This window comes from Cervus elaphus, chromosome 5 (genome assembly GCF_910594005.1).
Source record: "Cervus elaphus chromosome 5, mCerEla1.1, whole genome shotgun sequence".
Lineage (NCBI taxonomy): Eukaryota > Metazoa > Chordata > Mammalia > Artiodactyla > Cervidae > Cervus > Cervus elaphus.
The window spans coordinates 14,263,998-14,287,090 of NC_057819.1; the positions used below are offsets into that span (position 1 = coordinate 14,263,998).

Sequence of the window (23,093 nt, forward strand, 5' to 3'; positions counted from 1 at the left end):
ATCAACTCCTTGAGAAACAAAAAGCTCTGATTTGTAGCACTTGCCAATTTCCGTAGTGTAAACACTCCCATCACTGACACTTGCAAGCTACCAACGTGACATTACTGAATAAAGAGCTGGGAAGAGGAATGAACCATTGGTCCTTCTGCACTGAGCGGAGGCCCCTTAGTGCAGCCCTGAAGACAACAGACACAAACTCTGGCTAATTGTATCACAAAATAAATGAGTCCCGAGGATAGGGGGTAGCTTGCAGAATTTCCAGTTGGTGAGTGAAGCCTGGAGTTTGTGCAGGCAGAAGTTACATCCTAAATTACCCACAAAGCCATCCAGTAATGATGTTGCTACTGTCCCCTCTGGCACAGATACAGTAACATGCCCCGTCGTCACTAACAATTCTGGACACTGGCCAATGCCACGAAAACTGCAGCCACTGGTAGCCCTGAAAATACCATGGTGCTGTGCTGTGCTTAGTCACTCCGCCATATCCGACTCTTTGCAACCCCACAGACTGCAGCCCGCCAGGCTCCTCTGTCCATGGGATTCTCCCATCAAGAATACTGGAGTGGGTTGCCATGCTCTCCTCCAGGGGATCTTCCAAACCCAGGGATTGAACCTGGGTCTCCCACATTGCAGGCAGATTCTTTACCATCTGAGCCACCAGGGAAACCCTGAAATACCATAGAGCTGCCCCTAATGCCATCCTTGCCAGCATGGAGAAGGCCCCAGGAGAAGTGTGGCCCCTGCTTCCTCCCACCATTAGCTTCCATTTAACACAGGAAGGTGCATCTGATTGGTAGAGTCAAGTCGTATGTCTCTGCTTAGCTGCAAGGGAAGTTGGGAAAATGAGTTTATTAGTTTCCTGTGGCTGCTCTAACAAACAACCAGCAATCAGGTGGAAGTTTGTTCTCTCAGAGTTCTGTGGACCTGAAGTCCAAATTCCAGGTGTTTGCAGGGCTTCCCTTCCTCTGGAGTTTCTAGGGGAGAATTCTTCCCTGCCTCTTCTGACTTCCGGGGGCTGTTACCATTCCTTGTGGCTACATCACTCCAGTCTCTGCTTCTGTCTTCACATGGCCTTTCCCACTTTTCTCTCTGTGTCTCCCCTCTGCGTGTCTCTTTATAAAGATATCTGCCATTGGATTTAGGGCCCATTTGGATAATCCGGGAAGACATCATCTCAAGATCCTTAACTTCAGTGCTTCTGCAAAGACCCTTTTATCAAATCAGATCAGATTCACAGATTCTGGAGGTTTAGGGTGTGGACATATCTTTGGGGATCACTATTCAACCCATTGCAGTGAGTATCTGTGTTTTCAGGTTCTCTGGCAGACAGTGAGCCCTACCTCATTAGATGGGAGATTCTTTAACATAAGATAGGGGTTCACAGACTGGGCAGTCAGAAAACCGTCCAATATCTTCTAGAACAGGGGTCACAGCATTTTTTCAGTAAAGAGTCAGAGGGTAAATATTTTCAGCCTTGAGGGTCATACGGTTAACTACTCAACTCTGCCCTTGTGGCATGGAAACAGCCACAGACATTCTGTAAACAAATGGGGGTGGCTGTGTTCCAATAAAACTTTATTTACAAAAACAAGTGTCTCTTTAGATTTGGCCCAAGGGCTATAGATTGCTGACCCCTGTTCTAGAACATGAAGGAGTGTTTAGGAGGTATTGACTGAGTCTTCAATCCTCAACATGTTTGAAATGTATTGAATATGGAGGACAGAGCCAGGACAGAAATTAATAAACAACTAAAATGTATCACTAATGTCCTGTGACCCACACTTTTGAGTATGCAAGGGTGAAGAGCTGTAGTATCTAATTGAAAAAAAAAAATCCAGTTTTACCTGTTTTAGAGCTTAATACTAAATATGGGCCACATTTTGATCCTGGTTTCATACCTAGTAACAGCATCCCTGACCCAACCAGAGACCAGGGAGGAGTGCAGAGGATTTACACAAATGAACCCCATCAGAGGAGCATGGAGGCAGGAGTCCAGCACTTTCTGCTGCAACAGAGAAGAGCCGAGAATGCCTCCACAAAGGGTGAATCATATGAAATCCAGATTTCTACCTCTAAGATGGTAAAACAGCATAGAAAACAGTATCTGAAGGGCAAAATGGCAAGGCTGGTGCTTATGGTAAAAAAACAAAACAAAACAGTTTGGCTTTGAAGGCAAACAGCCCTGGGTCCTTATCTCAGCTCCTCAGTCACCCAGTACAGCCCCTGAGTAGGTAGGTCTCTTTACCTCTCCAAGCCTCGATTTCCTCATCTGTAGGATGGGAAAAGTTAGATCCATCCCACCCAATGGTTACAAGGATTGAAGAAGACAATTTTCATAAAATACTGTAGCACCCAATGAACGCTCAGTAACTAATACTCGGCAAATTCCTGACAAGTCTGGAAATTAGAAATGGATTTTCAAAGTCTGCACACCAGAACATATATGGCGAAGAAAGCATACTCCTTCAAAGGAGGCCCCCGGGAAGCCCGACCCTTGGCCAGCCGGCCCGCCTGGGGAACAGCAGCCCTGGCAGGGTATTTCAGGAACTGGCTGCTGATGAGCCATCGGCGCCTCAACAATTTGTCCTGACTTTCCTCAGCGGCCAGCAGGCCCTCACTCTTGGAGAGTGGACTGCTTTCTGGATGGAGCCCAAGGTTAAATGGAGCCAGGTCTGATGAACAAGGTAGGAGATGAAGCTGGCTGGGATCACTTTGGATGAGAAAAGATCTTGATTGCAAAATAATGAGCAGGGGTGACTTGGAGCCTTTCTCTGAAGGAAATCCCCAGAGAGGAGTTCCAAAAGGGCTATAAGCATTGGGAGCTTTCCTGGAATAAGTGAGTAAGTCCCTGGAGGGGTGGCTATGGCAGGGGAAACACTTGTTTGGAAGGGAAAGTACTGGGGTATTGGGGGGGGGGGTCTCTGAATGCTACAGTTGTATCATGTAAGATTCATTCATTCAACATTTGATAAGCAGTAGGGGCTCCCCTGGCGACTCAGTGGTAAAGAATCTGCCTGCAATGCAGGAGACCCGGGTTCAGTCCCTGGGTCAGGAAGATCCCCTGGAGAAGGGAATGGCAACCCACTCCAGTATTCTTGCCTGGAAAATCCCATGGACAGAGGAGCCTGGCGGGCTACCGCAGGATGCGACTGAGTCACTAACACACTAAGGCCCTGTCCGAGGCACTGGGTGTGGTGATGATGTGCTTTCCTCCTTACCTCAGATTTATAGCCACAAACAGACATTATCGAACTTCTGCGCTGTGCTGTGCTTAGTTGCTCAGTCGTGTTTGACTCTTTGCGACTCCATGGACTGTAGCCTGCCAGGCTTCTCTGTCCATGGGCATTCTCCAGGCAATGTCACTGTGATCTTTGCAAACGGTCCCTCTGGAGTTGTGCAGTGCACAACCTGTAGAAAGGTACATGGCAGTCTTGCTTGAATGGAAGAAAAAAACAAGGGTGTGAGTTATATGTGTAGGCTCAGGGAGACACTTGGTCTGGATCACTGAGAAGGTGAAGGAGTTTTCAAGGGAAAAGGGGTGGGGAAAGGGAAAATCAGACTCAGGGACATAATGTACTAAAGCTCCAGCAGGAGGGCAAGGTGGGTTCTGAGAACGCTGAGACATCTGGTGGATTTGGGGAGGAGGCAGGCCAGCAGGCTGGGGGCAAGGAGGTTGAGGGGATGACTTCCTGCACATGAGTCAAGATCCCCCAGGAGCTTCTGGAGGAGTCAGAGAGGCCCTTGAATGTCAGACATTCCATTCCTCTGAGTTGGCCTCTGCTGGAGGGAAAGACGCAAGGAAGCACACTGGCCTTCCTAAGCGCGGCACAGATCAGGTCTGGATACCAGCTCTGAAGCCTATAGGCTGTGTGTTCTCCAGTCAGTCACTTAACCTCTCTGAGCAGGAGTTTCCTAATCTGCAAAATGGAGGTCACAGTCACAGTAATGCTGGGGGTTGGGAAATTTGGCAAGATTCGAAGTCAGAGATGCAACAGGTGTTGTAAACGTTCTTATCTTTCCTTTCCAAGCTGTGGTCTCAGTCAACCTTTGTTTAGGGACGGAAACTGATACTTAGGGTACTGACAGCACCAGCCCACTGTAGGCTGAGCAGGTAGGAGATTATTCTCTTTCAGAAAGTCACCCTAGATAGTTGGCCCAAGTCTCCACATTTCCTTCATTAACATGAGCATTAGCGAGCACTTTCTCTGTGTTCCGCAGGCCCTTGCTCCTCTGTGATTTTTTTTTAATGCAAATCTGCCCCTTTGAGTCCCCAGTGCCTGAGGGTAAGTGACTTTTATCAGTGTTCCATCTACCCTAGAGTAGAAGGGTGGGGCCCAGAGAAATGAGGGTTGCACATCTGAAATGGAGAAGGTGGGGGTTGCTTCCCCCATCCCCACTCCAGAGACAGCAAGGAAGCTTCTGGGATTGGAATATGGAAGGAAGAGGGAAAAGAGCTCCGAGGGCATATTAAATGCCTCCTCCATCCCCACCCCCTCCCTGAATGGTCTGTGTGGGGTGACTTGTGTGGAGTCCAACAGACACTCTGCATACCCTGGGTCAGCTCTGTGTGCTAGGCTGGGATTGTAAACACCAGAGAGCCCCAGGGACTTACTGTCTGGCTGGGAAAACATCATCAACAGGTAAGTAAGGCATGGAGGCCAAGGTGATGTTGCAACGGTAACTGTTGGCCTCTGCTGGAGGGAAAGATGCAAGGAAGCACGATGCAAGATGCAAGATGGCTAGGGCTTCCCAGGTGGCTTAGTGGTAAAGACTTTGCCTGCCAATGCAGGAGACATGGGTTTGATCCCTGGGTTGGGAAGATTCTCTAGAGGAGGAAATGGTAACAAACTCCAGTATTCTTGCCTGGGAAATCCCATGGACAGAGGAGCCTGGCAGGACTACAGTTGCAGAGTAGGACACAACTTAGCAACTAAACAACAATAAATTGTGATGGTTACCTGTTACTGAGCTAAGAACCCTGTGCTAAGAACCTTGCTACTTATTATCTCCACCTTGAGGTGGCTATTAGTAACAACTTTTTGCAAATGAGGAAACTGAGTCTCCCAAGGTCAGAAAGCTGGCAGGTGGCAAAGACTAAAAAAACCTAGGTTCTCCACTGCTGTGTTGTTTGGCCTAAACTGGAAAATCAGCCCACCTGTCTGAGTTCAAGTAGGGATTTCCCTCTGTTACCTTTCATTGCCTTTCATTGTAACGTTTTGGAAAACCCTATTTTGTTTTGAGAGCGTTTATTGTCTCATTCAGTGAAGACTGCATCAGAAACCCTCAGGGGTCCCCTCTTAACCACAGGATTCTTCCCAAGACACCCTCCCCACTGCATTGTCTCCCCTTCTTTGTGTGGGTGGGTCTAACATTGGAAAGAGAGAATTTGAAATCAGAAATACTGCAACATAAAAGTATGTATGAAATAAAGCCTCTCGTTAGGTGCAAAACGTAGAAGCATGCAAATTTCTGCAGTTAAAAAAAAAAAAAAAGACATCAGTAATTGCATCATTTCAAAACCGAGTGGCTCGAGTGAAATTTAAACGGTGGTGCACAGTTGCCATGTGTTAGAGACGTTTTAATGGATATAAACAGACAGGCTTACCACCCCTTTCAGGGCTATGCTTGGATTAGTTGAGGTTTTTATTATGTAAAGATCTTCAAGAATACATTCCTTTTAAATCTGTGACCTCCCTCATGACTATTGTGTTTGTGTATAAAAATATGTAACCCATATAAATTATGGGTCCCCATATGGCTCCTTCTATGACTTAGTTGCATGAGAAGAACTGCCGTCTAGCTATCAGACAGTAATCAAATCCTTACTGTGTAGAGTCCAAACCCCATGGCAACACTGAATACAAGCTGTCCTCTCCTTCCCCCATTCTTGCATCCCCCATTCCAAACTCCTAAACTCCCAGACAGCATGTCCTTTCTCATTGTCCCAGCTCTTAGATATGTAAATGAAATTAGTTTCTCTACCAAGTCCTCTCCACCCTCCTCATTTGTCCCATGTCGCCTTTGGATGGAGGTTCTGCTGAGTCTCCAGGTTCAGGTCTTAGAACTGGGCTGACAAACACTCTTAGGGGAAAGAGGGAAGGAGGTGGAAATACCAGTGCTGGTAGGTTGTAGATTCTATGAATGATTACCACTCAGTCTTACCTCTGCACTCTCCCCTGGGCCTCACCACACCTTGCTGACTCCTGGGTAGGGGTAATTCCCCAAATACACCCACTGCCCATCTTAGGCTGCCCCTCTGCCTGAATTGCCCATCCACTCCATCTTTAGGAGTCCACTCTTGCATGGTTTCTTTTGTGACCCATCCCCAGCACCCCTCACTCCACCACAACCCCACCCCCACCCCAGGCACACTCAGCCCCCCTTTCCTCTGGATTCCACCCTTGACACACCTACATTCTTGACAATCACCTGCAATGGTTTGTTTACAGGTCAGTTTTATCTCTAGATGGTGACCTCCCAGAGAGCAAGGACTAACTCATTTTCATGCCTCCATCCTCAGCAGACATAGTAGGTGAGCCCTGAAGACATAGTAGGTGCTCCATAGATGTTGTTGTTTACTTGCTAAGTCATGTCTGACTCTTTGCCACCCCGTGGACTACAGCACACCAGGCTCTTCTGTCCTCCACTACTCCCCAGAGTCTGGTCAAATTCACGTCCATTGAGTCAGTGATGCTATCTAACCATCTCATCCTCTGTCATCCTCTTCTCCTTTTGCCTTCAGTCTTTCCTATCATCAGGGTCTTTTCCAACAAGCTGGCTCTTCCCATCAGGTGGCTGAAGTATTCGAGCTTCAGCTTCAGCATCAGTCCTTCCAATGAATATTCGGGGTTGATTTCCTTTAGGATTGACCAGTTTGATCTCCTTATAGTCCAAGGGACTCTCAACAGTCTTCTCCAGCACCACAGTTTGAAAGCATCAATTATTTGGCGCTCAGCCTTCTTTATGGTCCAACTCTCATATCCATATGTGACTACTGGAAAACTATAGCTTTGACTATATGGCTTTTGTTGGCAAAGTGCTGTCTCTGCTTTTTAATACGCTGTCTAGGTCTGTCATAGCTTTTCTTCAAAGGAGCAAGTCTTTTAATTTCATGGCTTCAATCAGCATCCGCAGTGATTTTGGAGTCCAAGAAAATAAAATCTGTCTCTGTTTCCACATTTCCCCCTTCTATTCGCCATGAAGTGATGGGACTGGATGACATGCTCTTAGTTTTTTGAATGTTGAGTTTCAAGCCAGCCTTTTCACTCTCCTCTTCACCCTCATCTAGAGGCTCTTTAGTTTCTCTTCACCTTCTGCCATTAGAGTGATATCTTTGCATATCTGAGGTTGTTGATATTTCTCCCGGCAATCTTGATTCCAGCCTGTGATTCATCCAGCCCAGTATTTTGCATGATGTACTCTGCATAGAAGTTAAATAAGCAGGGTGACAATATACAGCCTTGACTACTCCTTTCCCAATTTTGAACCAGTTCATTGTTTCATGTAAGTTTCTAACTGTTGCTTCTTGGCCTGTATATAGGAGATATAGGAGACAGGTGAGGAGGTGTGGTACTCCCATCTCTTTAAAAATTTTCCACAATTTGTTGTGATACACAGTCAAGGCTTTAGCATAGTCAATGAAGTAGATGTTTTTCTGGAATTCACTTGTTTTCTTCGTGATCCAACAAACGTTCGCAATTTGATCTCTGGTTCTTCTGCCTTTTCTAAAGCTAGCTTGCACATCTGGAAGTTCTCAATTTACATATTGCTGAAGCCTAACCAAAGGATTTTGAGCATATCCTTGTTAGCGTATGAAATGAGCACAACTGCATGGCAGTTTGAACATTCTTTGGCATTGCCCTTTTTTGGGACTGAAATGAAAACTGACCTTTTCCAGTACTGCAGCCACTGCTGAGTTTTCCAAATTTGCTGACATATTGAGTGCAGCACTTTAACAGTATCATCTTTTAGGAGTTGAAATAGCTCAGCTAGAATTCTGTCACCTCCTCTAACTTTGGTCATGGTGATGCTACCTAAGGCACATTTGAGTTCACACTCCAGTATGTCTGGCTCAAGGTGAGTGACCACATCATCGTGGTTATCTGGGTGATTAAGACCTTTCTTGTATGGTTCTTCTGTGTATTCTTGCTACCTCTTCTTAATGTGCTCATCCTTGCATGAAATGTTCTGTTGATATCTCCAATTTGGTTGAAGAGATCTCTAGTCTTTCCCATTCTATTGTTTTCCTCTCTGTCTTTGCATTGCTCATTGAAGAAGTCCTTCTTATCTCTTCTTTCTATTCTCTGGAATTCTTCATTCAGTTGGGTATATCTTTCCCTTTCTCCTTTGCCTTTTGCTTCTTTTCTTCCCTCAGCTATTTGTAAAGCCTCATAGACAACCACTTTGCCTTCCTGCATCTCTTTTTCTTGGGAATGGTTTTGGTCACTGCCTCCTGTACAATGTTATGAACCTCTGTCAGTAGTTCTTCAGGCAATCTGTCTACCAGATCTAATCCCTTGAATCTATTCATCACCTCTACTGTATAATCAAAAGGGATTTGATTTAGGTCATACTTGAATGACCTAGTGGTTTTCCCTACTTTCTTCAATTTATACCTCAATTTTGTAATATAATATATATATAATCAGCTCACAGTCTTGTTTTTGCTGACTGTATAGAGCTTCTCCATCTTCGACTGCAAAGAACATAAATCTGATTTCGGTACTGACCATCTGGTAATGGCCACGTGCAGAGTCATCTCTTGGGTTGTTGGAAAGGGGTGTTTGCTATGACCAGTGTGTTCTCTTAACAAAACTCTGTTAGCCTTTGCCCTGCTTCATTTTGTACTCCAAGGCCAAACTTGCCTGTTATTCTAGGCATCTCTTGACTTCCTACTTTTGCATTCCAATCCCCTGTGATGAAAAGAACATCTTTTTTTATTTTTTGGTGTTGTTGGTCTTCATAGATCTGATCAACTTCAGGTTCTTTGGCATCAGTGGTTGGGGCACAGACTTGGATTACTGTGATGTTGAATGGTTTGCCTTGGAAATGAACTGAGATCATTCTGTCATTTATGACATTGCACCCAAGTACTGCATTTTGGACTCTTTTGTTGACGATAAGGGCTACTCCATTTCTTCTAAGGGATGGTTGCCCCTAGTAGTAGATATAACGGTTATCTAAAATTCACTCCACAGATATCACTATGTAACAGAAAGGCTTTTGGAATTCCACAGACTTGAAAAGGAGAGTGAAAAGGAAACGTTCCAAGCATGGGGACTGATACTCCCCTGGGAAAGGCACAGCACAGGCTGACTGCCCAGTTCCTCATTGGGCACTCTCCTGTACATTCTGGGTGAGTAAGCAGGCACCTTTGGTGCGCTCCATCCCCAAAGACAGCTAAGCAAACAAACCCCATCTCACTTGCTCTTTTGCAGTTGGAGGTGCCCCTGCTCACATCCAAAGGCAGGGTCATCTCCCCTCTGCTTCAGTCAGGGCTGGTCTTAGGACAGAATGCAGCAGAAGTGAGGCAGGTCAACATCCAGACCTCAGCCCTATGAAGTCTTTCAGCTTCACTGTTCACCACATCAAGAAGCTCAAGCTATCCAGCTGAAAAGGCCACACAGAGGAAAACCAAGCACCCGGGCAGACAGCCAATACCAACTACCAGACAGGAGAGGGAGGACAACTTGGATCTTTTAGACCCAGCCATGCTCCCAGGAGAGCGTAGCCACATAAGGTGAAGAACTGCCCAGCAGGGCCCCTCCTGACTTCCTGACCCACAGAATAAGCAATAGTAGAGCCGTTGTTAACATTTAAAGCAGCTGTGTCTCAGGATGGTTTGTTATGCAGCAGGAGATAACTTATACATTAACATTTTTCTGAATGAGCAAAAAAATTGGTGGTGCCGGTTTCTGTGACTTCCGAGTTGGGAGCTAGAGAGGGTGTGACTAGAATTCAAGCTTTGCTATCTATATGTGCTTGTTTGCTTGCTTTTTAGCTTTAAAATATGGAAGGGTCCCTTAACCCAGTGATTACAGTCAGCATCACCAGAATGGGGCAAAGTGATAAAGATGCATTGGGAAGAATGCAGGACATGTCTATGATCATCCAGCCAAAAGTGTAACACCTGAAAATAATCACAAAGAAATATCTGACAAACCCAAACTGAGGGGGCATTCTATAACATAACTGACCACTTCTCTTAAAAACTATCAATGTCTTGGGACTTCCCTGGTGGTCCAGTGGCCGAGACTCCATCCTCCCAATGCAGAGGACCCAGGGTTGATCCCTGAACAGGGAATAAGGGCTTCCCTGGTGGCTCAAATGGTAAAGAATCTGCCTGCAATGCAGGAGACGGTGGTTTGATCCCTGGGTTGGGAATATCCTCTGGAGAAGGGAATGGCAACCCACTCCAGTATTCCTGCCTGGAGAATCCCACAGACAGAGGAGCCTGGCAGGCTGCAGTGCATGGAGTGGCAAAGAGCTGGACACAACTGAACAGTAACATTCTCAGTTTCTTTCAGGGAACCAGATCCCACATGCTGCAACTTAAAATTCCACATGCCGCAACTAAGACCCATCACAGCCAAATAAATAAATATTACACGAAAATCATCAATGCCTTGAAAGAACAAAGAAAGACCGAGGAACACTTCCAGATTAAAAGAAGCTGAGAGATATGAACTGAATGCCATATGGGGTCCAGAGTTTCCTTGTGTTATAAAGGACATTGCTGGGACAAATGGCAAGATCCATGTAAAGTCTGTGATTAGATAAGAATGCTGTTTTGGTGTTCATTCCTTGATTTTGGTAATTATATTGTAAGATATCATATTGTAAGAGAATGTCATCTGTTTTTAGGCAATACATGCTGAAGTATTTAGAGGTAAAAGCAGTATTATGTCTGCAGCTTACGGTGAAACAGTTCTAAAAAAAAAAAAAACACATCTTCCTCTTCTATGTATATCTATCTAGAGAGAAATGGAAAAGAATAAGGCAAATGTGATAAAGTGTTTACAGTGGAGAATCCAGGTGAAGGGTGTCTGGGAATTCTTTGTACTGTCCTTGCAGCTTTTTTGTAAGTCCGAAATCGTATTTAGATAAAAAGTAATGAAAAAGAAAGAAGCAGATTGCAGTGGGTGTGTGGCTGCCCCCCACAAGAGGAAAAACTGACCTGCAGTAGGGGCGGGACTGTCCCTGGAAACGCCTGCCTCAGCTGACTTAGGCCCTGTTCCCGTCTCCCTCTGGGGGCTCGCAGGCCTGCCCTGCCCCACGGCCACAGCTAAACTCACTGTCCACCTCACCCACACCCGGGCTTCTCTGAAGGCCAGGCTGGGTGTGGACAGGTCACGGGCCCCAAGGGGGCGGTCATGGAGAGTTTTCCCTGGGAACCCTCGGCTGTGGAGACACAGCTCCACCGCCCTCACACATCTGGGTTTGGGGGACTCTATTCAGAGCCACAGAGCAGAGGACCATGGAGGTGAGGGGTCTACAGCGGCCCCACGTCTGTCAGTAAGCATTGTGAAGAGTACATACCTCGGGTGGTCTCGCTGTTTCACCTGCCTGGGTCAGGTAGGGCTGAGAGGAGGGGGTCTTTATGGCCCAGAGGAAGGGCAGTGTGGGCGGCATTCACAGGATCTGGGCCGACCAAGCCTCCCAGGCTGAGCAGTGCCAACCGGGCATGTTTCTGGGCAGAGTTTCCTTCCGGAGGGGAGCTGGCTAGGCAGGAAAGAGCCAGGAGTTTGGGATCCAAGAGAACTGAGAGGGCAGACTCTGACTCGCCCCTTCCTGGCTGGGTGACGCTGGCCCAGAGACGTCTCCTGGCGCTGGGTGAGGGCCCTCATCTGCAAGGGAAATCATCAAACACACCCTGAGATGTGAATCAAGTGGTAAGACAGTGTCCAGCACAAAGGAAGGTCCATGCTTCGATTCTATTCATGTTTAAGGAGCATGGGCTCACAGCCAGGCATAGCGGGGATGTCCTGTGTGCCCCCCAGGCCCCTGAGAGTGGACTCAAGGCCTTCCCCTCTTGCTTCTTCATCCTGATCTTCCCCCTCTTCTGTGCCAACATCAGCACCAAAGCCCAGGTGCTAGAGCATTTGGGTTCAAATGTGAGACTTGCCTCGGAGTGACTGAGGTTCAGTTATCTAACCTGTGTGTGCCTCGGTTTCCCTACCTGGAACTGAGTATAGTAATAGCATCCACCCCCTAGATTGTTCTGGAGATCAACTAAATTCATCCTTGCAAATAACAGTGAATGCTTGCATAGTGGTTACTACATGCCAGGCACAGATCTTCACTTTTAATCGGTGTTACCCCCATTTTACAGATGACAAAGCTAAGGCACTGACAGACTACATAATTTGTCCATGATTACAGAGAAATGAAAGGCAGAGCTGGAATCTGTGTCCCTAAACCCTGCTGTCTCCTGCCGTGGGCATACAGTATGTGCTCAATTCACATTTGCTGTTACTGAGGCTCAGAGCCAGGGTCAGCCTCACGGGTGCATCACCTGTACAGTTCCATAGGGCCTGGACCTTAGAAGGGCAATGCTTCTTAATGTCCTGTCACTGTCTTGAAGTTCTCAATAACATTAACAAGAGGGCCCACATCTTCATTTTGCACTGGGCCCCAAAAATTCCATAGCCGATCTTGCTCAGAATCTGACAGGACGTGACCACCTCTTCCTCCTTCTTCATCCCCCACCTAGACTGTGAGCCCCTTGGGCTCTGAGATACAGCGACTTATCTCTCCATCCACCTTATTCCATGCCCGTTAGGTAACAGGTTCTCTTGTTCTGGCCAAGAGGGACAGAGGTGGCTAGAGTCACAGCTGTTGCCCCCGCCTGTACTTCCTCTCAACACCCCCAAGAAGAGCTTCCAGCCCCAGCAGCCTCAGGAACTGCCAGAGAAGAAACTTTTCAAGATGTGCGAGGACTCCCGGCCAGTGGCCACCCAAACCAGGTGTTTCCAGAACAGCCAGGGGAGGGGGGATAGCCAGAAGACGGTGTAGATCGCTGCGACTGGGGAATCCCAGCTGGGCCCGAAAGACCCTAATAAGCAGTTAATTATGATGCTGGCTCTGTAAACAGTGGCAGTGAGACCTGGCATAATGTGTAATTACACCGGTTGGAGCTAGAACTGGGCAGCGCTTTCTCCTGCGACGCTGGAGGTAACACAGATCCCAAAGTACAGGCTTGTGGTCAGGGCACAAAGGTAAACAAGACCCTCCCTAAGGGCAGGCAAGACTCAGTCCAAAGGTTCAAGTGCAGAAATGATGGGGGTGAAAAGAATTTTTTCTTTCTTTTTTATAGAGTGAGCAGGTAGTGGGGGTGGGGTGGAAGGGAGGACAGCACCTACTGTCTGTCAGTCTCTGCTCCATTGATATTACAAGAAAGGCATCTGGGGCCAGGCAGGGGGCCTGGGCATTTCTGGGACTGGATGTCACACCTCTACAGTGCTTGCCTGCCTGCCTTTCCCTCCTCCACACACATTTCTAATTACTGGTACTTTAAAACTCGACGTGAAATTCACATAACATAAAATTAACCATGTTAAAAGTATACAATTCAATGGCATTTAGTACATTCACAATCTTTTTTTTCATAACTGAAGTACAGTGGATTTACAATGTTTCAGGTATATAGCAAAGTGATTCAGTTATACATATATATATTCTTTTTCATATTCTTTTCATTATAGGTTATTACGAGACATTGAATATAGCTCCCTGTGGTATATAGTAAGTCCATGTTAGTAGTGTGTACATTTACAACCTTGTGTAACCACCATTTCTAGCAAGTTCCAAAATATTTTCATCACCCCAAGAGGAAATTCTGTACCCTTTACTCACTTACTCCCAGGTAACCACTACTTTGTTTTCCGTCCCTATGGATTTGCCTATTCTGGACATTTTTATACAGACAGAATCATATCACATGTGACCTTTTGGGGCTGGCTTCTTTCACTTTGCCTCATGCCTTCAAGGTTCATCCACACAGCAGCATGCATCAATGCTTTATTACTCTTTATGGACAAATAATATTCCATGGTCTGAATCTGCCACATTTTGTTTATCCACTGGTGGACATTGGGTTGTTTCTACTTTTTGGCTTTTATAAATAATGCTGTGAACATTTGTGGACAAGTTTTTGTGCGGACGTGTTTTCAGTTCTCTTGGGTGAACTGAGGAGTGAGATGGCTGGGTCACAGGGTTACTCTAGATTGAGCTTTTTGCTGGTTTCTATGGCATATGGTGCCATAGAAACATATTTCTTTCTCTTCTGTAATGCACAAGGGTTCTGATCCCCCCACACCCTCACCAAGGCTTATTTTCTTTCTCTGATTTTTTAAAATTTATTGGGGTATAGTTGCTTCACAGCATTGTGCTAGTTTCTGCTGTATGGCGAAGTGGACAGGCCTTATGTATACATAACTCCCCTCCCTTCTGGATTTCCTTCCCATCTAGGTCACCACAAAGCACTGAGCAGAGCCCCTTGTGATAAACAGAAGGCTCTCACTAGTTATCTATTCCATGCATAGCAGGGTATACATGTCAATCCCAAAATAATCACTGATTTCTCATGGGGGCTGAGGCAAGCCTCTGTCTGCCACCGGGGCTGAAACACAGAGCCCTGTCCTCTGGAATTACAGGAAAGCCCTATAGAAGCTTTAGGCTTCCCAGGTGGCTCAGTGGGAGAGAATCCGACTGCCAGGCAAGAGACGAAGATTCGCTCCCTGGGTCAGCAAGACGCCCTGGAGGAGGAAATGGCAACCCATTCCAGTATTCTTGCCTGGGAAATCCCAGGGACAGAGAAGCCTGGCGGGCTACAGTCCACGGGGTCGCAAGAGTCCGACACGACTTAGCATCTAAACAGCAACGACCTATAGAAGCCAGAGTGCAGGAGCAACAATTTGGGACCCCCTAGAAATAATTCGTCACACAGATAGAGCTGGATAAAAAGAGCAGCTCCAAGTTACCCCAGTCCTGTGGGGCCCCGTGATGAGTTCAGCGCGGCAAGCTGCCCCCAGGTGCCGTGTGGGTGCCACGGAGGGAAACGGCTAAGTGTGAGTTGAGAGACAGCCTGGGCCTCTGGAACCCAGCCAGCTTTGCCCCGGACGCCCCTGCCTGAGTGTCACTGAGGGAGGCGACGTTTGCAGCTCTGGGGAGCCTGGCACAGGGCAACGTTGACGAAATGAGGGGCCACTCCGGGTACTGGGAGGTGGTGGGAACAGGGCCAAACTGTGTGAATAGTCACATGGCTTCTCCCGCCTGTGAAGGAACCGAGGACAGCCTTACCTCATTTCACTGTGCCTCACAGATACCGCATTTTTAACCAATGGGAGGCCTGCAACACTGCGTCGCGCAAGTCTGTCGACGCCATTTTCCTCACAGCACTTAGGCAAATATCGGTCACGGTTTGCTAAGTCTCGCGATATTTCAAACTTTGTCATTATTATATATCAGTTATGGTGGTCTGTGATCGGTGATCTTTGATGTGACTAAAATGAAAAGGTTATGACTTGCTGAAGACTCAGATGATGGTTTAGCAATAAAGTATCTTTTAGTCAAGGTATGTGCATTAGTTTGTTTGGGTTTTTTTTTTTTTTGGACATAATGCAAGTGCACACTTAATAGACTATAAAGTGAAGTCGCTCAGTCGTGTCCGACTCTTTGCGACCCCATGGACTGTAGCCCCCAGGCTCTCGGTCCATGGGATTTTCCAGGCATGAATACTGGAATGTGTTGCTATTTCCTTCTCCAGGGGAATCTTCTCGACGCAGGGATCGAACCCGGGTCTCCAGCATTGCAGGCAGATGCTTTACCGTCCGAGCTACCAACTAAGCCCAAATAGACTATAGTACAGTGTAAATATAACCTTCCTATGCACTGGAAGCCAAAAAATGCATGTGGCTGGTTTTATTTCAATATTCACTTTATTATTCCATTCCGCTGGAACGGAACCCGCAGTAACTCAGCGGTCTGCCTGTACTACTGCATTATATTTGCGAGGGAAGAGAACCAGAAATATTTGGCAAACAGCACTAATGACTCCCATGTATAACTGACTGCTAATTGTGTATAATCTACAATGTATTCATAGGTAAGCAATAATTACAATGATGTTTAGGAGTGCTTCCTATGTACCATGCACTGAGCTAAATGCATCCTTTCATGAATTCTCATGGCAATCCTGGGGCCTAGGCATTATGATCTCTAATGATTCTAGTCTGTTATTTAAGGATGCTTTAGGTTGCAAGTTATAGACCACACAACTTAGGCTCAAATGGCCTTAACCACAAGGAAGATTCATTATGTCACATAATAAAACATCCAAGGAAGGGCACACTCCGGGGTGATGGCCATGGCTGCATTATATCTTCAAGGTCACCAGTTCCTTCCATCTCAGACCTGACCTTCTCAGGCTGCAGGACTTGCAACATCACATTCAAACGTCATGACCATCCAGCATCACCTTCTTAGGAGGGAGGAGGAGTTTTCCCAGAAGCCCTAGCAGACATTCCCCCTGTGTCTCTTTGACTGTCACTGGATCACATAACCACTGGGGAACTAATCCCAGCAAGAGAAAAGGGGAGCCCCACGCTTGACGTCTGTTGGGTTTAATACATACTGGGGAGGTGGGAGGAGTGGGGTTAAGCACAGTGAACAGATCCAGTGTTTGCCTTCTTCTTGACCTGCTGGATAGTCAGGGAAGCAGCTGAGGTGAGGGTGGTCCTGAGCCCTCCAGCTCAGTCACCCTCCACTCCTGATTTCCTTGTTACCATGGTGTCCAGCACCTGGGTATCATCTGCCTTCAATGCCCCCCTCCAGCATCTAGCCAACCAGTGACCCCGCACGTCCATTCCAATCAGCCAGCCCAGCTCAGAGCCAGCCAGAGAACTTTCCATTCTGCTCCTGATCATGTGTCCACTCGCATCAGCCTTTCCCGGCTGCCCACAGGGCCGAGGCCTCTCAGAACTGCTCCTGTGCAGTCAGACATATCGGGCTGATCAGCAGTTCTGGGCGGGGGCCAGCAGGGGCAAGGGCCTTTCGGGTTCTGTCTGTCCACGTACATCAAGCTGTTCCCAGCCGGTGGCTCCAGCACCATCAGGCAACACGGCAGGGCCTGGCTCTGTCAGTGGAGGAGCCCAGTTAGAACCTTGCCTGTTTTGCCCGGGGTTGGGTGGAGGCGATGGACAATGGTGGTGAGGGTTTGGGAGGAGTAAAAGGTAGGGATGACAAAGGAAGAAGAAAAGAACAGAGTGAGAGAAACACAAGGAGATTCCAAGACAGTGGGGATCTCATCTTAGTCCTGCCTGCCTGCACCCCTAACTCCTAACAGAGTGCCTGGCACAAAGCAGGAAAGAGTTGGTTCAACTGGTCTGAACAATGGAAGAGAGAGAGGTGATCCCAAGAGCAAGGAGGGGGAGGAAGAGGAGAGCTATGCAGAGAACAGAGCAGGGCAGAAAGGGGTGGTGAGTGTAACCCCTCTTGTTTGTCTTTTCATCCCTTCACTCTCGGAACCCCTGGCTTACTGAGGCAGCTCCACAAGTGTTTATCTTGCTGAACCAAGTGAAGAGGAGCAGAGGGGAGCCAAAGTCAGACAAGAAAGAAGACAGAAGGAAGAAAACCCCGGGGGGAAGGGGCTCCTGAGGGGGAGAGAGATTGTGAGACAGAGAGAAACAGAGAGAGAAAGGCGAGGGGAGGTCAGTAATCAGGAAAGAGAATACGCAGGACCAACCCAGGAAAGGAAGTGGAAGCAAAGAGGTGAGGCAGGCAACTGGGAGCTGGGGCAGGCTCAGCCCTTTGATGAAAATGCACATGAGCAAACGTGCTGGGATCTGACAAGTGCCAACAGGCCCATCGCAGAGTTAAAAAGTGCTACAGCTGTCAGGGTTTCAATTTTTAAGTCAGCATTTTTCTTCTCCTCCGCATGCTGGGATTCTGCAACTGTGGTCTTCCCCGCGCATCTCCCACGAGCACTTGGGGCTTGTCCTGGAGCCTTTAGACTTCCAGGGAACCTGGGAGGGTGGGGTGGGTATGTTTGGAGGGTCCATGGGCTGGGGGGAGGGGGGTGTGGCTGCCGCCCCTACAATGGTTGCAGAAGTGTTCTTTGGAGGGAGGGCACGGGAAAGTAGGTAAGGTTTTCAGCAGACACTGGGAGGACCCAAAGCGATGAACTGGGTTGAATAGAGTCCCTCCAAGTTCGTGTCCATCTAGAACCTCTGAGTGTGACTTTAGTTGGAAATTTGGTCAAAGCCCTTGAGGCAAAGCATCCTGGGTTTACGATGGGCTCTAAATCTGATGACTGGGGTCTTATAAGAAGAGGAGAGGATGCAGAGCCAAAAGGAGAGAAAGGTGATGTGAAGGCAGGCAGAGACTGCAGTGACACAGCCACAAGCTGAGGAACACCGAGGATGGCCTGGAGCCATCAGAAGCTAAGAGAAGGCAAAGAACCCTCTCTCGCCTAAATCCTCCAAAGGAACCCTTGATTTTGGACTTCTGCCCTCCGGAACCGAGGGGAAATCATTTCTGTTGTTTTAAACTCCCCAGTTCCAGGTAACTTGTTACAGCAGCCCCAGGAGACTAATACAAACTCCTGGCCTTAGGGGACCTGTTTTGCATGCTCTTGGGTCTAATGGAATGGGGGAGCATGACTGTCAGAGATGAAGGAGGGTGTCTGGCTCTCAGCCTGGTCCCATCCAGTCTCCAGAGCTGGAGAGTGACTTTTGTCCCCACACAGGAATCACATTGATACTCTGCTCTCCAGAAGAGAACTCAGGTTCCTGCCCTGGCAGCTGGAAGTTCTGTCTGGGGGCAGGGTGGGGGGGGGGGCGGCGGATGGGGAGTGGGGATGGCTGGGGAGGGGGGGCTTTCATCCAGCTGGGCATTCAGGGGCTAACAGAGGCTCAGGAGACCACTAGATCCCACAGGACCTGGGCCCCACAGGACATAGGGGCTCTCCTGGGTGCTCCTTCAGCAAAAGCTATGACCTCTGATAGTATTAAGTCCTGCAGCTTCCACGGTGTGTGAGTTTCCCTTGGTCTTGCCTTCAACTCTAGGCTTTGAAAACAGCCTCCTCTGAAAAATGAGAAAGAAAATTCCTTCTTCCCGTGGTCACTGGGAGAATTAAAGAAGAAAATGTACAAGAGCCTGGACAAGGCTTTAGGAGATGGTGATGAGGGAGATGAAGATCTTTCCAAGCCAGTTTCTGTCTGGCCCTGAATGGTTATAGTGGGCTGTAAGGAAAGATGGCCTCTGCTCTTTAGCAAAGTTGGCCACAAATGTGTGAAATTATAAGAAAACTCTCAAAACACATGACAATAGCAAGTGACTGGGATTTAGCGCCGCCCGACTGGGATCAGGTCTGACATGGGGTCACACAGGCAGAAGGTAGCATGTCACATGACCAACTCATCCAAGTTTGTCTGGGACAAGCACCAAAAGTCCCATAGCCTGGACAAACAGGGACAGCTGGTCACCCCACATGGAGGTGGAAACTTCAGGTGGACCTTGAAGGAATCATTCCTTCATGCATCCATTCTCTGAACATTTTTTGAGAGTTCACCAAAGGCCAGACTCTTTCGGGTGCTGGGGACACTGGACGTAGCTCCTGCCTCCAGATCTCTCCCGGGCATACTTGCGTGCATACGTCTATCATTCAGGAAAGCATCTACTGGGCAGCTGCTGTGTGCCAGGCAGACAGGTGAAGTGATGGCAGAGACAAGTGATGTCATTTCTGATCTCAAGATGCTCACGGCTATTCGGGGTCGGGGCGGGGGGCGGGTGGCGGGCCGTCCCTTCCAGCGCAGGAAGGGTTGCTGCAGCATTTAGTGGGTGGAGAGACCTCAGGAGAGAAAGGGGAGACTCCCAACCCCATGGGGGCTGTGTTTCGGTGACAGTTCAAAGGATTTTCTAGAAAGAGGTTGCACTGAGAGGTGGCAGGCACCAGTCAGAGAGATGGAGAAGGGCACTGAGGCAAAGGAATCAGCCAGAACACAGGTGGCCAGCAGGGAGCCTGGAGGAAACACGAGTGGGGCAAAGTGCGTGCAGAGAGAAGCCTCGGGCCCCTGGCAGGGAGGCGGTCAAGATGAGGGCCGTCAAGGAGAGGGCAAGGAAGGAGCGAGTCCGGCCTGCAGTGGCACAGAGGATGGAGCCGGCAGGATCTGTGGGAGGGTCGTGACTGAAGGGCGGTGTTTAGGCCCTGTGCCCACCCTGGCTGGGGCTGGGGCTGGGGCAGCTGTCCTGGCTGCTGACGCAGAGCACCGTGGGGAGGTGCAGCGGAGGGAGGGCACACGAGCTCAGCTTCAGGACCAACACTCGCTGAGAGGAACAAGGAGAACAAAGAAAAGTCAGGACCCACTGAACATCACCCTACACTTGGGCCCCAGTTTGGGGGGCTGGATGGTGGCACTGAGCCTTCCTTGGAGTTTGGATCAAGCATGCACGTTGTCCCTACTTGTCCTGTAATTTTTTCCGTCCAAAGAATAAACACCTGCTGAGCATCTTGGAGTGGGGCTCTGCTGCTGAGAAGACAAAACTGGGTATTGTGAGAGAAAGAGAGAGCCCTGGGGGTCTTGCCTTGAGGTTTGAGGGCGCATGGGGCCAGGGCAGGTCTCCCCAAGCTGATCCCCAAGGATCCAGATGTGCTAGACTTGGGAAGATGCGGGGAGAGGAGGAGAGTTCCACGCGGAGCAAACAGCACATGCAAAGGCTCAGAGGTAGGAACAAGCCACATATATGGAAGGAGCAGAGGGGCAAGGAAGGGGTGGGAGATCAGGGGCCAGGGGAGGTGAGGCAGGCACAGAAGTGGGCCAGGCCAAATGAAGGCTAGCAGGAGGGAAAAGTCAGGGAAAAGGCTCTCCTTCTCATTGGACGCGGCGACCCAGACACACAAGCGGCCTGTCAGCATCAGAGCTGAGGTTAGGACCCTGAACCCCAGCTTTCCAACTTCCTCTTAATCTGACCCTGTTTCCCCTTCTGGGGAGGTGAGGACAGTGGCTCAGCTGGTGGTGTAGGGCGAGACCTTTCAAGATTCTGCTGCTGCCCCAAGAAAGGCTCGGTTCATCTGGGCCATGGGGCACGGCCCCCAGAGCCCAGAACCAGCCTGCCCTCGCCGCACAGTCTTTATGTCTGCCCCTTAATTTCCAAGCCTTTCAATTTCCCGATCTCGGAGAATTTTACAGACATGGTGTGTGTGGCTGGCTGTAATAACAGTCTGTCGAATAAATGACCCCTTCTGTCTTGACTCACAGGTAGTTAAACCTCATGCTGAGAGCAAAGGTGAAGCCATCGGGGCTGGGGGGCGGGGGTGGTTTGCTTTGCCAGTGACCTGCAGGCTGTCTTCACTCTTGGGGGCTTCAATTTGTCATTGACAGAACATGACTAACAACGTTTATTTAACTCCTTTGGTGTTTTGGAACTGCTTAAGCAAAAATATTTGGCATAAGAAATGCTTCGTGAATACTGTTGTTGAGTCTCCCTCCGGTCGAAGCTCCTCAGTTTTCCTCTGGGGAGCCACCTCTCCCCTGCCACCCTTATGCACAGTCCCTTTGGGTACCAGTAAGCACATCCTTCAGCTCCAGGGACCATGTGACTCTGGACTCACCAATCAGAACCCTGCATTTCCCGGCCAAAGGGGCTGAATCAGAAGTAGGCATGTGGCCCGATCAGAACCAACGGGACTAATGGTTTTTGTTACTGCCTTTGGAAAACACTGCTCACTCTTCTCTGCTGGACTTGAAGCTGGGAAAATGTGGTGGGGGCTGCTGGTGGCCATTTTGTGGAAATTGAGAGTGGAATCAATATGGAGTTCTGGTGATATTTGCACTCCTAGATCCGACAGTGTCTAAAGCCCACCTCTCCTCTAGGCTTTTCGTTAATGCATCAAGAAGTTCCTCGTTTTGCTTTAATCAGCTTGAGTTGGGCTATTGCCTATTTGAAATCTAAAGAGCCCTGATATGGTCATCATGTAGATCGGGGTCAGCAAACCATGGCTCGTGAGCCAAATCCAGTCTGCTGCCTACTTTCTCCCTCCCAGCCATTAAGGGCTTTGCTGCTGCTGCTAAGTCACTTCAGTCGCATCCGACTCCGTGTGATCCCATAGACGGCAGCCCACCAGGCTCCCCCATCCCTGGGATTCTCGAGGCAAGAACACTGGAGTGGGTTGCCATTTCCTTCTCCAATGTGTGAAAGTGAAAAGTGAAAGTGAAGTTGCTCAGTCATGTCTGACTCTTAGGGACCCCATGGACCGCAGCCTACCAGGTTCCTCCATCCATGGGATTTTCCAGGCAAAAGTACTGGAGTGGGGTGCCATTGCCTTCTCTGATTAAGGGCTTTAGTGAGATATAATTTACATAAATTATTTCACTCATTTTAAATGTAAAATTTGATATATTTTTGTGAATATACACAGTCATGCAACCAGCACCAAAATCAATTTTTGGAACATTTCGGTCCACTCCCAAGATTTTGCTTGTGCTCCCTCTTTTTTATGCTTTATCAGTAAATGAATGTTTTTTATTTTTATTGATATTTTTGGTGGTGCTGCTCAGCATCTGGGCTCTTAGTTCCCTGACCAGGTATCGAACCTGCATCCGAAGCATGAAGTCTTAACCACTGGACCGCCAGGGAAATCCCAGTGAATGAAATTTTTAATAGCAGCTCTACTGAGATATGATTCACATACCATAAAAGTCACTCATTTATAGTGTACAGTTCAATGGCTTTTAGTATAGTCACAGATATGTGCAGCCATCACCACAATCAATTTTAGAATATGTTTACCACTTCAAAAAGAAACTCTTTTAGCCGCCAGCGCCCCGCCCCTCTGAATCCCCCAATTCTTCCACTCCAGCCCTAACCAACCACTAATCTACTTTCTATTTCTACGGATTCGCCTATTCCAGACACTTCAAATAAATAGAATCATATTAGTATGAAGCATTTTGTGTCTGGATCCTTTTACTTGGCATAATTCAAGACTCACCTGTGTTGTAGTGCGTATCAGACATACTACACTGCTTTTTATAACCAAATAATATTCCACTGATGGGCAGACCACATTTTGTTTATCTAGTTATCAGTTGATC

At 48.1% G+C, this 23,093-nt stretch overlaps 1 long non-coding RNA gene across 1 annotated transcript in view; it reads right to left on the minus strand.

Moving 5' to 3' along the window:
• The window catches only part of LOC122693854, a 115,294-nt gene extending 103,452 nt beyond the window's left edge, over positions 1-11,842 (minus strand). The window contains exon 1 of the long non-coding RNA XR_006341041.1: positions 11,539-11,842. This is a non-coding gene — a long non-coding RNA (uncharacterized LOC122693854). The remainder of the gene's footprint in view (positions 1-11,538) is intronic.
• Positions 11,843-23,093: the final 11,251 nt, after the last annotated feature.